The 15,324-nt window shown below is 39.9% G+C and overlaps 1 protein-coding gene across 5 annotated transcripts in view; it reads right to left on the minus strand.

The window, feature by feature from the left end:
- TNRC6B (trinucleotide repeat containing adaptor 6B) overlaps positions 1-15,324 on the minus strand; it is a 243,814-nt gene that overhangs the window by 179,176 nt on the left and 49,314 nt on the right. The window lies entirely within an intron of this gene.

Below are 15,324 nucleotides of genomic sequence, written 5' to 3' on the forward strand. Positions count from 1 at the left end.
TCTCTTTCTCTCTCTCTCTCTCAGAATGAATGAATGAATGAATAAATAAATAAATAAATAAATAAATAAATAAATAAATCTTTAAAGAAGGGGGGGAGAGAAAGAGAGAGAGAGAGTGTGCAGTCTTTGGGGGCACCTGGCTTGCTGGTTCAGTGGGTGGAGTGTACAACTCTTAATCTCAGGGTTGCGGATTTAAGCCCCATGTTGGGTGTAGAGATTGCTTCAAAATAAAATCTTTTAAAAAAACCCAAATGATGTGAACTGAAATATCTTCTAAAGAATCACTAAAACCCATATTAAACCTTTATTATTGGTTTTGCCTTATTTGTTCTATCAGAAAAGTGCCAAGTTGACTTCTCCATTTCACACGAGAATGTCTCACAATCACTTCAAATTCAATGCATACCAATCAGGACTCTATCTCCTGCCCAAGCCTCATTCTCCTGACTCCACTGTCTTTTTTTTTTAATATTTATTTATTTATTATTTATGATAGACATAGAGAGAGAGAGAGAGGCAGAGACACAGGAGGAGAAGCAGGCTCCATGCCAGGAGCCTGACGTGGGACTCGATCCCAGGACTCCAGGATCGCACCCTGGGCCAAAGGCAGGTGCTAAACCGCTGAGCCACCCAGGGATCCCCCTGACTCCACTGTCTTATAAAAGGCACCATCCTCTGCCCAGTTGCTTGGGTCTGAACCTCGAGTTCATCCTGGATTTCTCAACCTACCCCAGGCCTCTCATTGCCCCATCAGTAATCCTTCATTTCTGATTCACAGCATGTAAATTCTTCATTTCTACTGCCATTATCATTCCTCGCTTATGGAGGTCTCTTAACTAGTCTCCTGCCTCTACTCTCGCTCCTCCCTAGTCTGTTCCCAAATAATGGCTGGAATGGCCTCTTCAAAATCAAATCAGATGATAGCAAGGTGTTAACAGATGCAGTGAAAATTGTATTTATTTCATGATGGAATGTCTCTCTCTTTATATATATGAAATACATACTTACAAATGTCAACGTACAGATATACAAAAATATATGAAGTGAAAGCCACTTAATGTTAGACATTTAGAGGTCCTAAGCCAGTTCTTTCATTTTACAATGGCAAAAACAAATGCCAGAAGGAGATTCTGCTCAAGGTTGGGCTTCTGTGTGTGTATACAAAAGTGGTTAAAACAATGCTGGACAAGCCCTACAACAACTCACCTGTGATTAGCGTATGCACTGCTGTCAGAAAGCCTGTCACTACTTTGAAGTCAGGCCCTTAGTTTCACAATCAACTTAATGTTTCTTTTTTTTTTTTAATATTTTATTTATTTACTCATGAGACACACACACACACACACACACACACACACACACACACAGAAAGAGGCAGAGACACAGGCAGAGGCAGGCTCCACGCAGGGAGCCCGACGTGGGACTCGATCCCAGGTCTCCAGGATCATGCCCCAGGCCGAAGGCAGCACCTAACCTCTGAGCCACCCCGGACTGCCATCACAATCAACTTAATGTTTCTAAGAAAGCACATTTCGTTCTCCACGGCTGCAGATTATGAGTTATAGCTTTTGTTCTATATCATGTCTTAGTATTTGAGAGGGTGCTTCAGGGAATCTTGAAAGCCCCTTGCTGCCCTCTTACTATCAACCCCTCTCCCTTTGCTTATTTTTTAACAGTGCTGGAATATATAAGTCTCAGATGGAATTGTACCACGATGATAATTAGTAATACTTTAATTATTATCCCTATCCTCCCACTATACACACCATTGTCCCAGCAATCTTTCTTTCTAAAAAGCAAATGTGACCTCTGAGTAGTCGCTGCTAAGATTCAGTCAATAACTATACATTACCTTTAGGGTAAAAATTCAAGATCTCTCTAGCCCCATCATCACTTCATATCCTTCTCATGGGGATTGTGTGTGGTTTCCTTGCCCATAATACATGCACTGCTATCTGTTGAGGGCCCTTTGCCCATTTTGTCTACTGCTCTTGTAAGATCTGCCTCAGGAATTAGCTTCTGAAAGTTTTCTGTACCTTCCTTGGCTGCACTAAGTGTCCCTCCTCTGAGATATACCATATAATATTGGTAATATCTGAGGGTCTACTTTCTACACATGACAGGAGCTTCTTGACAACAAGGGCTCTCTATGTCTTACACATCTTAGAATTTGTATCAAGCAGGAGTTAAATAACCATAAGCTGAACCAAACCCTGACATATTCCCGATAACTCAGTACTTCAGTATGGAGCCTTACCCATTAAATGGCACCAGGGAAACCTAAAGAAGCTGGCTGGGACTTCCCAGATGGGTCTGGCCCTCATGCAGGATGTGAGCTATGTGGTTATGTGTGACCCTCAGTACCTGAGAGAAGGAGTCAATTCTTTCATTTTATGTCACCTGCAGATTATCAAGAGAACAATCCTGACTAATTTTCAGTTCTCTATTCTGATTAGTTTCTGCCCAGGTTAAACATGACTTCTCTAGACTTACCAGTTGTCTAAATTCTGTACCAACTTCATAAAGTAGCCCATCATCACATATCTTGTTAACAGACAAGCTTAGAAGGACACAGTGCCCAGCTCAGTCCTTTGCCTACTTGGCAGAGCTCAGATGCTTGCCTGTGTTCAGTGAGAAGAAAAGTAGTTGAAGCAGAGGAGGGGCAGGCGAGGGAAACTGAGCAATTTCCAAGCACTCTGGAAACCAGTTTTTACAGAACAGCCTCCCTACTTTCTCTGCAGGGCTGTGAACCTCTGTTATCAGATGCACTTGTACTCAAGATAAACCTAGTATTTGATTCTAAAATCAACATTTGGAATTATCTAGTTGAAGTTATCTACAGCACTATTTGCCTTCTAAGGTATGAGTAATGGCAAATTCCTTCAAAACGTCATTTTGAAATGTTCTGAACACATCTATAATCCTACCATCTGATTGTATATAGCCATGGCAGTAAACTAGCATTCCAGCTTTCTGAATTGACAGCATTCCAGTTTTCTCTGTTCTCTTGCAGAGTAACCAGACTGGGCTTGAGATTCACACACAGTTGGGAAGGTTTCATGGGTCTTGGACTAAATCACTACTACGCCCTGCTAAAAAATTGCAAGTAGGCCTCCAGAGCTCCTCCAAACCAGTACCTAACCTAACTCATGGTATATAATCAGAACTACCTCTTTCCTAGGGAATATGGCAAGTTGAAAGAATGACATATCCAATAAATTATATTCACTTTACTAGTATCACCTCTAATATGGCATAGTTTTAATTTTCAAACTTGATTATTCAGCCTAATTCTTTTAGGTTTAATTTTAATTGTCATTTTAAAAAATTCAAGTGATACAGATAAGGCCCTTGATCGTGGTCCGCTCTCCCCCTACGCTCACCCAGGACTCACCATTGTTATCAGTTTAATTTCCAGGTATAATTCTGGGATGGAGACTATTAAGAATACACAGTTCAGGGGCACTTGGGTAGCTTAGTTGGTTGAGTGTCTGACTCTCAGTTTTGGTTTAGGTCACAATCTCGGGGTTGTGGATCAAGCCCTGTGTCAGGCTCCACACTCAGTGGGGAATCTGCTTGGGTCTCGGTCTCTCCCCCTCTTCCCCCCCCCCCCCGCCCCGTACTTCCCACCTTGCTCATGCATGCTCCCTCTCTAAAATAATAAATCTTAAAAAAAATAAAAAATAAAAAAAAAACAGTTCATCCTTGAACAACATGGGTTTGAACTGTGTGGGCTCATTTCTATGTAGATTTTTCACAGGACAGTTCTATAAATGTATTTTTTCCTTATGATTTCTTAAAAACATTTTCTTTTCTTTTCTCTAGCTTACTTTCTTTTAAGAATACAGTATATAGGGCAGCCTGGGTGGCTCAGCGGTTTAGCGCCATCTTCAGCCCAGGGCGTGATCCTGGAGACCTGGGATCGAGTCCCACATCGGGCTCCCTGCATGGAGCCTGCTTCTCCCTCTGCCTGTGTCTCTGCCTCTCTCTCTCTCTCTCTCTCTCTCTCTCTCTCTCTCTGTGTCTCTCATGAATAAATAAAATATTTTTAAAAAAAGAATACAGTATATAATACATGTAAAATACAAAATATGTGTTAATTAACTGCTTGTATTATCGTTAAGGCTTTCAGTCAAAAACAGTCTATTAGTAGTTAAGTTTGAGGGAATCCAAAGTTATACACAGATTTTAGACAGCACAGAGGGTCAGGTACTCCTAACTTTAAACTTTTAAATGAGTCACACGTAATATTGAAAGCCCTGATTGCCTATGTCATTGGCAACTGGCCTAACTTCAAGCAAGATGTCCAGAAGAGGCATCTTAAGTGAAGCAGCAGATGTGTGAGGGTGGAGCAAAACACCAGCAAGGGAGCTGGGAAGGCCTTTTCAGGAGACGAGCATGGATGCCAGAACAATCAGGGCAGAGCAGAGGGTACTACACAACTAGCTCTGTAAACAGGGCACCCAGTCCAAGTAGGCAAGAAGGAACCTATTTAATTAACACAAATGATATCGAAAGTTCAAGCAGAACAGGTGGAGGTAACTTTGCTACAGGCAGATGGGTTTATTTAACTGCCAATACACAAGCGTTATGATTGTTCCAAGATCTGGAAATGTTACCTGTGCAGTTTCAGGTCATCTCTACTTAAGTTCAGTGCTTTGGAAGTTCTGTAAAATGTCCCAGTCTGCACATTCCTAAAACCATCCCCTTTAATCCTAAAATCTCCTCCAATTTTGTGCCCTCCCTCCCCTTTCCTCTCCTAGTCAAGTTTCTTCGAAAGGAAACTTATATTTGTGGTCACAACGCCCTTACCTCTCTCATTCACTTTTTAACCATTGCAATTTGAGATCTTTCCTTCTCAATCCCGTTATCAAATACGATGGGTATTATTCAATTGTTTTGTTTTAACCTCTCTTTTGTATTTAAAAATTAGAATAACCTGAAAGTCTTATCATTTGGGTGCTCTTTTCCTATCTTGATATCAAGGATACTGTAGATCCAGGGGCACCTGGCTGGCTCAGTCTATGGACCATGAGACTCTTGATCTCAGGGTTGTGAGTTTAAGCCCCACGTTGGATGTAGAGATTACTGACACGTAAAATCTTAAAAAATAAAAATTAAAAAAAAAGACACTGCAGATCCAGTCATTGAGCCAAGGGTACCTTGTTTTAGTTGCTGGTCTCTGAGCTGTGTCTGGGTTCTCCTATCTCCCTGGGTTGGAGCCAGCCAAGGCCTTTGTCAACATTGTTGATTTTCAGATTCACAAATGAGCAGAATGGTGCTGGGTGAGGAGCTGCTGCTTCTGTACATGGGGGACCAGGGGACATGGGTTGTGGTAAGGAAACCAAACTCAACTCCTGGCTTCAAGGATTGAGCCTAGTTCTGATGCCCAAACTGTCATGGATCATGTCTAGTCCCTTTATCCCACAGAAGGGGCCAAGTTCATTATGTGTGATACCTTAGACCATTTCTTTGCAGACTCTTACTGGAGAATCTTTCTCTGCTTATCCTTAATTCATTACTGGTATGTTCCTTGGGAGTTACATCCTTCCTTTCCTCTTTTTATTATACACACGTCTTTATCTTCTCCCATAGATTCAACTACCATCTATGTCTTGATGACTCTCAAATCTCTCTAGTACTGACCTTTCTTACAATCTTCAAAGCCTTCTGTAAACTGCCTAAAGTCAATGTGCTTCACTTCCTGTTCCACAGGTCCCTAAGATGTAACACATCTAAAACTAAATAATCTTTCCTCCTTCTGCCTCACTTGGGAATACTATCATCCACTCAAATAAAAAATCTGGCACCATCATCAACATCTTCCTCTCATCAAACTCTGTCCATTCTAATCCCCAAATATTTCGGCATGTACTTTCTTCCCCATTCCTACTGCCACTGCTTTAGTTCTGGCAGTTTCTCACTAAATTTATTCCGTTTTTTTTTTTTTTTAAGATTTTATTTTTTTATTCATGAGAGACACAGAGTGAGAGGCAGAGACACAGGCAGAGGAAGAAGCAGGCTCCACGACCTGAGCCAAAGGCAGACACTCAACCACTGAGCCACCCAGGTGCCTTCCTACTGTTTTTTTTTTCCCACTGGTTTTCTTACCCTCAAGCCCCTCCCACCCCCATTGCCATCAGAATTGCCTTTATAAAGTACAATTCCACACAGCCTCTGCAATGTCTCTCACATATCTTCAAGATAAAATCCATTTTTCACTACATGGTATACAAGGTCCGGTACCTGTTCACCTCTCAGCTTCATCTCACAAAATCACATTGCTTTCAGTTTTCCTTGAACATCACATGGCTTCATGCGCCAGGGACTTTGTATATGCTGTTTCTACTTGGGCTGGCTTCCTACTCATAGGGCAAATTTCTTCCCCACCTTCAAGATGCAGGTATAGGGAAACCTTTTCTACGAAGTCTTTCTTGATGCCTCTCTCTTGCTTCAGGTGGGGTGCTTCCTCTGAGTTTGTGACTATACTTGGTATAATATATATATAATATATATATATATAATATATATATATTATATATATATACTGAAGGTAGGGTCTAAGTCTTATTTACTATTCTTTATTTATTTATAAGATTTTACTTATTTATTTGAGAGAGAGAGAGAATGCACACAAGCAGGAGAAGGGGCAGAGAGAGAGAGGGAGAAGCAGACTCCCCACTAAGCAGGGAGCCCAACATGGGGCTCAATCATGACCTGAGCCAAAAGCAGATGCTTAACCAACTGAGCTACCCAGGAGCCCCTGTATCATCATCATTTAGAACAACGCTAGTGCAAAGGACATTTTGATAAACTCTTACGGAATGAACAGACATTTCTGGGAAAAAAACAGTAAATTCAGTACAACGTTCTTAGCTTATTCAAAGGATGCTGTTTATCAGTTATGATAGTATATCCAGGCAGTATAGACTCTATGCATGCATGTATTCATTCATTGAGCAACTGAGCCACCTGCCAGGTATCCTGCTCCGTTCTAAGGAACACCATGGTAAAGTAATGCTAGCCTCTCAGGGCAGAGTGCTATGTGCGTGGGACCCACAAACTTCCAGGGAGAAGCTGTGAAGCAAACTTTGGGACTGATAGCAGGTCCCCGCAAAAAGATGTTACATTTATTCATGTATCTTCTAAGGCAGGGACTGTTGCCTAAGAAAAACAAACTCAGTGTGAAGCAGGGATTAAGATAAAGGTATGTACTAATTTTTAGCTACCTATTCAGTTTGGTCAACTAACTCATGCCTTCTGGCTTAGTCCAGGATAACCTGTCAATTCTTTAACAGGAAGGGCTTCAGAAAGTACCTTCTGAAGACCCAAACACAAGCACAAACCACTTGGAGGTGGGGGTGGGGATGGTAGGGAATGATGACTGCTGGCTACTGAAACCGCAGAGTCAACTGGGACAGCTTTACTGAATGCTTACCAAGCACCCAGCGTGATGCTCGCGTTTTCAGAACAAGGGCCTATGGCCAGGTTTTACTGCCATTGTTGGTCACGTAAGAATGAAACAGATTAACATATTCAGCTTTTGTACCCAATTTATTGATGACCCATGACCAAAAAGCTTTTATTTTTTAATTTTTTTTCCAAAGAGCTTTTATTCTTTTTCCGTATTGTATATAGTTTTATGTAGGCTTTTTAAAATCAAATAGCTATTTCCAGAGGCACCTGAGGGCTCAATGGTTGAGTGTCTGCCTTCAGCTCAGGTTGTGATCCCAGAGTCCTGGGATTGAGTCCTGCAACAGGCTCCCTACAGGGAGCCTGCTTCTCCCTCTGCCTATGTCTCTGTCTCTCTCTCTGTCTCTCATGAATAAACAAAGTCTTTTTTAAAAAATAGCTATTTCCATTTAAGTTGCAAAATTTTAAGTGCATATTCGTTTGCCAGTAAAACCAGCAAGTTAGGGAAATTTTAATATTTATATTGAAGATAATATTAATTGAATAATCATTAACCAATAACCAGTATTTATGCTGTACTCAGCAATGTACCTCATGGATACCTCAAAAAACTCTCATTTAACAGATGATCCCTGTCCTCAGAGGTCTTTAACCATTGATAAGGAGAAGAAAATCAGCGCAGCAAGCAATTCCCCAAAAACTAAAAAACACTAAGCTTTGTGGCACAGAAGTCTGGACAGTGCAGTCTGGGCTAGGCTAGACAAGCAGGTGGCCTTCAGAGGGAAACTAGGATTCCAATAGAATTGACAGGACTTAAAGCAGTGATTCTCAAATGTTTTAGTCAGGCCCTCTTTACAATTCTTAAAAATTATTAAGGATCACAATAAGCTTTTGTTTATGTGGGTTATAATGATCAATATTTAACCACACTAAAAACTAAAGCTATGAAAAATTTAAGTGATTTATTCATAAATATCCATTTAAAAATATCAATACACCATTACATTTTTATTTTATTTTATATGTTACATTTTTATTTTATTTTACATGTTAACATTTTTAAATTAAAAACAATACTTAAAGAATAAAAATTTTGAGAAATGTGCCATTTTACATTTCTGCAAATATATTTAATGTCTGGCTTATATGAGACAGCAGCTATGTTCTCGTATCTGCTTTTGCATTCAGTCTTTTGCAGTATCATATGTCATGAAGCCTCTGGAAAACTCCACAGCACACTCGTGAGAGAATGAGTTTAAAAGGCATGTATATGTCAGTATTATTAAAATAGTTGTGACCTCATGGACACCTGAAGGGTCTGGATGGGGAGTGGGAAGGATCCTTCAATCACACTTTGAGTAAGTACCAATTTTAAAAGAGAAAGAAAATGGTATAAGAGTGCCAGCAGGAAGGAAGAGTGTGGCTCCGGAGCCATAACTTCCACATACGCAATGCTCACTCCTAACATCTTGACTACAACCAAGCTCACCTCCTTCACTGTGAATCTCAGAGACAGAAACAGGCAGGTGGGGTTCTGCATGACAGAGGGACAAGGAGCTTATCCCTCACTCTCCGAGGTGTGTGTGTGTGCGTGTGTGCACACGCGCACGCGCGGGAGAGGCTCTACTTCCCCCAGCAACATTCCCTGGAGGCCACGTCAGGTTTTCCTCTCTAGCGCCCACACTGTGCTCTCCTCCTGGAAGCTGTAAATGGCTTGTAAGAAACTGCCTTGCCATGGCTTCCCGAGGCTGTGTTTACTAACTGCAAAATCATCTCACTGCTACAGTCACAAATTCTTCAGACATTTCTTGATCTGGCTGTCTTAAAAAGCAAATTTAACATCAGCCACGTAGCCAGTTTTTTCCCTGCCAATAATCATGTGAGTTTGCGATTCTGTTCCTGTGCATCTTGTGCACTGTAAAAACAGTTCCTGGAGCATCATATGTCATGGATCTAGTTGCCATAAACTGAAAACATTTTCTTCATATTTTGTGGCACAAACTAAAACCATTCTGGATGTGGTTTGCATACAGTCCATCTCTGGCCAAAAACGAGGTTTAAATATATGGACAGAGAGAGAAAAGGGGGGTGGTCATTACCATGGTAAAACTATCATCAAAGTCAACGTTTGATAGTATATATTTTTTAATTTAAATTTTTGCTATGATTAATGTTCTAAAATTATCCTGCAGTAGGTACAATTGTTCATTTTATGTAGCAAGCTTTAAGTTATCTCAAAGTATTTTATACCTGAGAGAAGCACAGATGAAACAGAAGTTTTGATCTCTCAGAAAAAATAACATGAAAACAATCACGAAAAAAAAAAAAAGAAAACAAACACGAATCAATGTAGTTTTTCAGTCTTTTTTATTATTACTTTTTTTTAGCAAACATATTTCTTAAGGCCCCGTACAGACCAGAATAGATCATTTTTAAGTCAAAGTGAAACTAAAACTTTAAAAGATTTCTGCTTCTGAGAATGGCAAACGAGGTAATTCAGACTAACCATCCTGCTGAGGAAAGCCAGAAAATCTGAACAAAACATAAAAAAATATCTTGGAGGCAGGGGCATTAAGAAGTTAATTAAGAGTTGTCACAAAAATCAATTCCAGGACAACTCTATAACTCAATACAAAAAATAAATAATAAAGCTGTTAGAAGTTATACAGGATAATGTTTTCATGACCTAAGGGTGTGGAAGGATTTCTGAAACATCACACAAGAAAAGCATCTATTATTAAAAAAACAGATAGGGCAGCCCTGGTGGCGCAGCGGTTTAGCGCCGCCTGCAGCCCAGGGCATGATCCTGGAGACCCTGGATCGAGTCCCACGTCAGGCTCTCTGCATGGAGCCTGCTTCTCCCTCTGCCTGTGTCTCTGTCTCTCTCTCTGTGTCTCTCATGAATAAATAAATAAAATCTTAAAAAAAAAAAAAGAAAAAGAAAATGGGTAGAAGACTAGATAAGGAATGCCACCAAACAAATAAAAACAAAAAACTACATTATCTAAATGCCCAACAAAACATACGAACAGGTATCTAGCCTCGATAGGAAGTAAGAGAAATACAAAATAGTACCATAATAAAAAATACAAAGGAAAATCATGATGATGTGTCATTATGTACCAGAATGGCTAAACATTTACTTATTTATTTGTTATTATTTTTAAAGATTTTATTTTTAAGTAATCTCTATACCCAAGGTGGGGCTCAAAACTCACAACCCCGAGATCAAGAGTCACATGGTGGGGCAGCCCTGGTGGCGCAGCGGTTTAGCGCCGCCTGCAGCCCAGGGCGTGATCCTGGAGACCTGGGATCGAGTCCCACATTGGGCTCTCTGTGTGGTGCCTGCTTCTCCCTATGCCTGTGTCTCTGCCTCTCTCTCTCTCTCTATGAATAAATAAAATAAAATCTTAAAAAAAAAAAAAAGAGTCACATGGTCCACCAACAGAGCAAGCCAGGCACCCTATGACTGGCTAAAAATTACAAAGTCTCATAATAACAAGTGTTGCCAAGGATATGGAACAACAGGAACTCCCATACACTGATTGTGTGAATATAAATTGTTATATCTACTTTGGAATACAATTCATCATTATTCTTCTCTATGATCCAGTAACTCTATTCCCAGGTATATACCCAGTGGAATTCATTTGCATGTGTACCCAAAAAATACAAAAATCTTCAGACTAGCACTATCCATAATAGCCCTCCACTGGGAACAATCCAAATAACCTCAGTAGTAGGATGGATAAGTATCTTCTAGCATATTCATGCAACGGAATACCATACAGCAATGAAAATGAAGAACAACAGCCACACACAATAACATGGATGAATCTTGCAAACATAATGACCAGATACAAAAGGATATGTGGCATGTGACTCTGTTCAAAATCAGTTAAAACTATAATATTTAGAGGTACACAGATGGTAAAAGGAAAAAAAAAAGGAAAGAAATCAGAAGAGCGGTTACCTTAGGTGGGAAATAAGGACTGTGATTGGCAAAAGTCACTGATGGAGCTGCTGCATCCCTGTAATGTCTTACTTCTTGACCTCAGAATAAATTATTATTTAAAAATGAATAATTCATTAAGTTTTACATTTGTATTCTAGGCACTTTTCTGGCTGTGTGATATATTTCACAATAAACAAGAATGAATGCAAACAGAACTAATACAAAGAGAAAAGTGGTATCTTTTGTATACCCTTAAAAATTCTCTTATAGACCCAAGTTCCTTGGAAGGCACCCCAGCCCTTCATTACCAAAGCCTTGTCTTCCTAGCCTCATCTCTTGCCACCCACCTTTTGTTTACAGGCAGTCTGCCGTACTCACTCTCAACCAGGTGCATCCTTTACATTTACTCATGATATTTCTCTTTCTGGAAAACCATGTAGACACACCCCAATCACCCCTCTGCCAGACTAAGTACAAACTGTCAATCAAGACACAGCCTGGGTATCATCTCTTGTGAGAAACATTTTTAAGAGACACAGATTCTACTGCCTGGTTCAAATTCTAGATCTGCCATTTATAAGTTCTGTGACCTTGGTCAAGTTACCAAACTTCAGTTTTATGGTTTCCAATCTGTAAAATAGAATAAAAATATTATCTGTCTCACTGCGTAGCTTGAGGATTAAATGAGTAAATATTTGCAAATGCTTGGAACATGCCTGGTACAGAGTAAGCACTAAGTACTAGATATTATTACTTAACGTTAATGAGGTATTAGCTACTACGATTATCATCAATATTTCTGGTATTCTCCTCCCTATACCCTGAAGCCCCTCCACATTATATACTCTTCCTTTCAGCTCCCATGGCTCAATATTAGTTTATTTTATTGTAGATGGCCCCCTATGGACAGTTAATTCCTTAAGAGCATGGACTAAATCTTTTACTCCTCAATCCCTAACATCTAGCATAGCGCCTTGCAATGTAGTAGATGCTCAGTGAATATCTGTGGAATGACTAAACCACCAAGACTTCAATCTGGTAGCTTTTTTTTTTTTTTAAGATTTTATTCATTCATTCATGAGAGACACAGAGAGAGAGGCAGAGATACAGGCAGAGGGAGAAGCAGGCTCCATGCAGGGAGCCCAATATGGGACTCGATCCCAGGTCTCCAGGATCATGCCCTGGGCTGAAGGTGGCGCCAAACCGCTGAGCCACCCCGGCTGCCCTCAATCTGGTATTTATACCACACATAAAAAGTAGTTCTTTCATGCTGAAAGGTACCCTACCCTTGTGTATGATGCCACAAACTGGAAGCAGTCTTGACAGATTCCTACAGCAATCACCTCAAAATATGGGTGTACACTCCCGGTAGCAATACATGAGGGGCATATAATGATACTTGCCCTACCTACCTCCTGTGAGTAGCAAATGATAGCTATGAAAATATATATATTTTAAGTGTGGTGCTCTATTATATGAAGTTTAATTGCCTTAATAAAACAACAGGATTGTTGTTGAGTTGCAAGTCTGGAAAGGGCTTTAGGGAGTAATAAGGAATTAATGTGATGTAAAAATGCAATCTCAAACAGCCTGAGATAAGATCTGTATTTTTAAAATAAATATTAAATATTTATTTTTAATAATAACCTGCATATATTGCAGTAATAATTAATATATTCTATAATAAAATTTCCCCCAATTTTCTCAATTGGTTATTAATGATTTAGGTAATATCGAAACAAACATTTGCCTATGTGAATGTTCAGAGCAGCATTATTCATAATAGCCAAAAGGTGGAAACAACAAAAATATCCATCAGTTGGCAAATGGATCAACACTGTGGTACATCCACCCAGTGGAAAACTACTCAGCAGCAAAAAGGTACAGGCTACTGATACCAACTACGGTGCGGTGAACCTCGAAAACATGAGGCCCAGTGAGAGAAGCCATTCACAACAGATCTCATGTTGTATGATTCCACTCACATGAAACGTCCAGAAAAGTCAAATCTAGAGACAGAGAGTAAATGTGTGGTTGCCAGAGGCTGGGAGTGGGAACAATGGACAACAAATGGGGATGAAGGGTCTCTCTGGGCTGATGGAAATGTCCTAAAATGACGTTGTGGTTATAATTACACAATGGGGTAAATTTACTAAAAATGTTTTCACCTAAAATAGATGAATTTTATAGTATACCTCAAGAAAGGTGTTGGGTTTTTTTTGTTTTTGTTTTTTTTAAAGATTACTTATTTACTTATTCATGAGAGACACACAGAGAGAGGCAGAGACACAGGCACAGGGAGAAGCAGGCTCCATGCAGGGAGCCAGATGCGGTACTTGATCCTAAGACCCTGGGATCACACCTTGAGCCAAAGGCAGATGCTCAAACACTGAGCCACCCAGGTGCCCCAGTAAAGGTGTTTTTTAAAAACAAATGTTCAGCACTCTTTTACAGCTAGATATAATTTTCATATCTTTAAAATCTCACCCCCACATCGGACCAAAGAACACAAGCATACAGCCTAACAAGAAAAGTTAGCTTTTAAAAAAAAAAAAATTTAAATGTCACATACTGAATATCTTAAAAAACCCAAAGTGCCACCTCCTTACTTATTTTCTAATTCAGCAGCTACAAAACAATGATCTTGATAAACAGGCTTTCACTGTCGTTTGTTTATTTCATCCCACCTGTACAAACACACATTCTGGCCTCATCTGCATTTATAATTGCAAACAGGAATATTTGGCACAATGCCTCTCACCCCTTATAGTCAAATGGCAATCATAAGAAAAAGGTAAATACAGAAAGCATAGTGTATAATGAGATTTTTAAAAATGTTACACGTGATAAACAGGATTTCTAAACAGAGTTTAAATTAACCCTCAGAAATTGGCAGTTCTTTATACAAATGTACTTCAGATTAAATTCTACAAGAAGTCCTAAAATCCTATCCAAATTATTTTGCTGAACTGGAATTGTTAAATTGGATATTGCTTAAAGTAGGTCACTGGCTCGGGCTTGAAAGTATTTGGTAATGCAGAGATCTACTTGCAACGTCATTTGTCATAATGAGATTTGACTTAGACAACGTAGAAGAAACCACACTAGTTGGGGTGTCAACTGTCAGTTTTATTCAGATAAATCTCATTTTAGATTTATCTCACTGCAGATTCTTGAACAGGGAAATAAGATGAAAGAAGTGTTTCTGAAAGAGTAAATCTGGTTGCAGTGTTTAGAAAGTGCCTATTTTGCTTCCTGCTCCTTTGTCCCTCACATCCACTCAGTCTCCAAAGACCATTAACCTTTCTTTTGGAACGTCTTTCAGGTTTATTCTCTACTTCTACTCTCACCACTACAATTCTGATTGGTATTGGGAGGCAGTAAAAGACAAGAAAACTAGGAAAAGCTGTCAAACTAGAAATCATTAGGATACCTAAGATGGAAATGAAGGGGACTTGGTGTCGAGCAGTGGTGTTCAAAGTGTGGTCCCGGACCAGCAGCATTGGCATTACCTGGGAACTAAATGCAACTATACATTCTCAGGCTTTATCTAAATGGATCAAATCAGAAACTCTGCGGGCAGAACCAGCAACCTGCTTTAATGAGCTGTCCAGGTGATTCTGATGTAGGCTAAAGTTTGATTGTTAGTGGTATAGAAAGAGCAGAAGAGGAAGGAATGAGAGAATTTCTGAACCTGCTAAGAACTTCTATAGCAATGTCCCTCCAATCTCCAACCCAACCTACCCCCAAAAGAACTGTTCTCCAAACTGCTTGCTTGCTTGCTTGCTTTCTCTCTTTTTTTTTTTTAAGGATTTTATTTATTTATTCATGAGAGACACACAGAGAGAGGCAGAGACACAGGCAGAGGGAGAAGCAGGCTCCACGCAGAGCCCTACGCGGGACCCGATCCCGGGACTCCAGCCAGGATCATGCCCCAGCCCAAAGGCAGGTGCCAA

Source organism: Canis lupus, chromosome 10, assembly GCF_003254725.2.
Source record: "Canis lupus dingo isolate Sandy chromosome 10, ASM325472v2, whole genome shotgun sequence".
Classification (NCBI taxonomy): domain Eukaryota; kingdom Metazoa; phylum Chordata; class Mammalia; order Carnivora; family Canidae; genus Canis; species Canis lupus.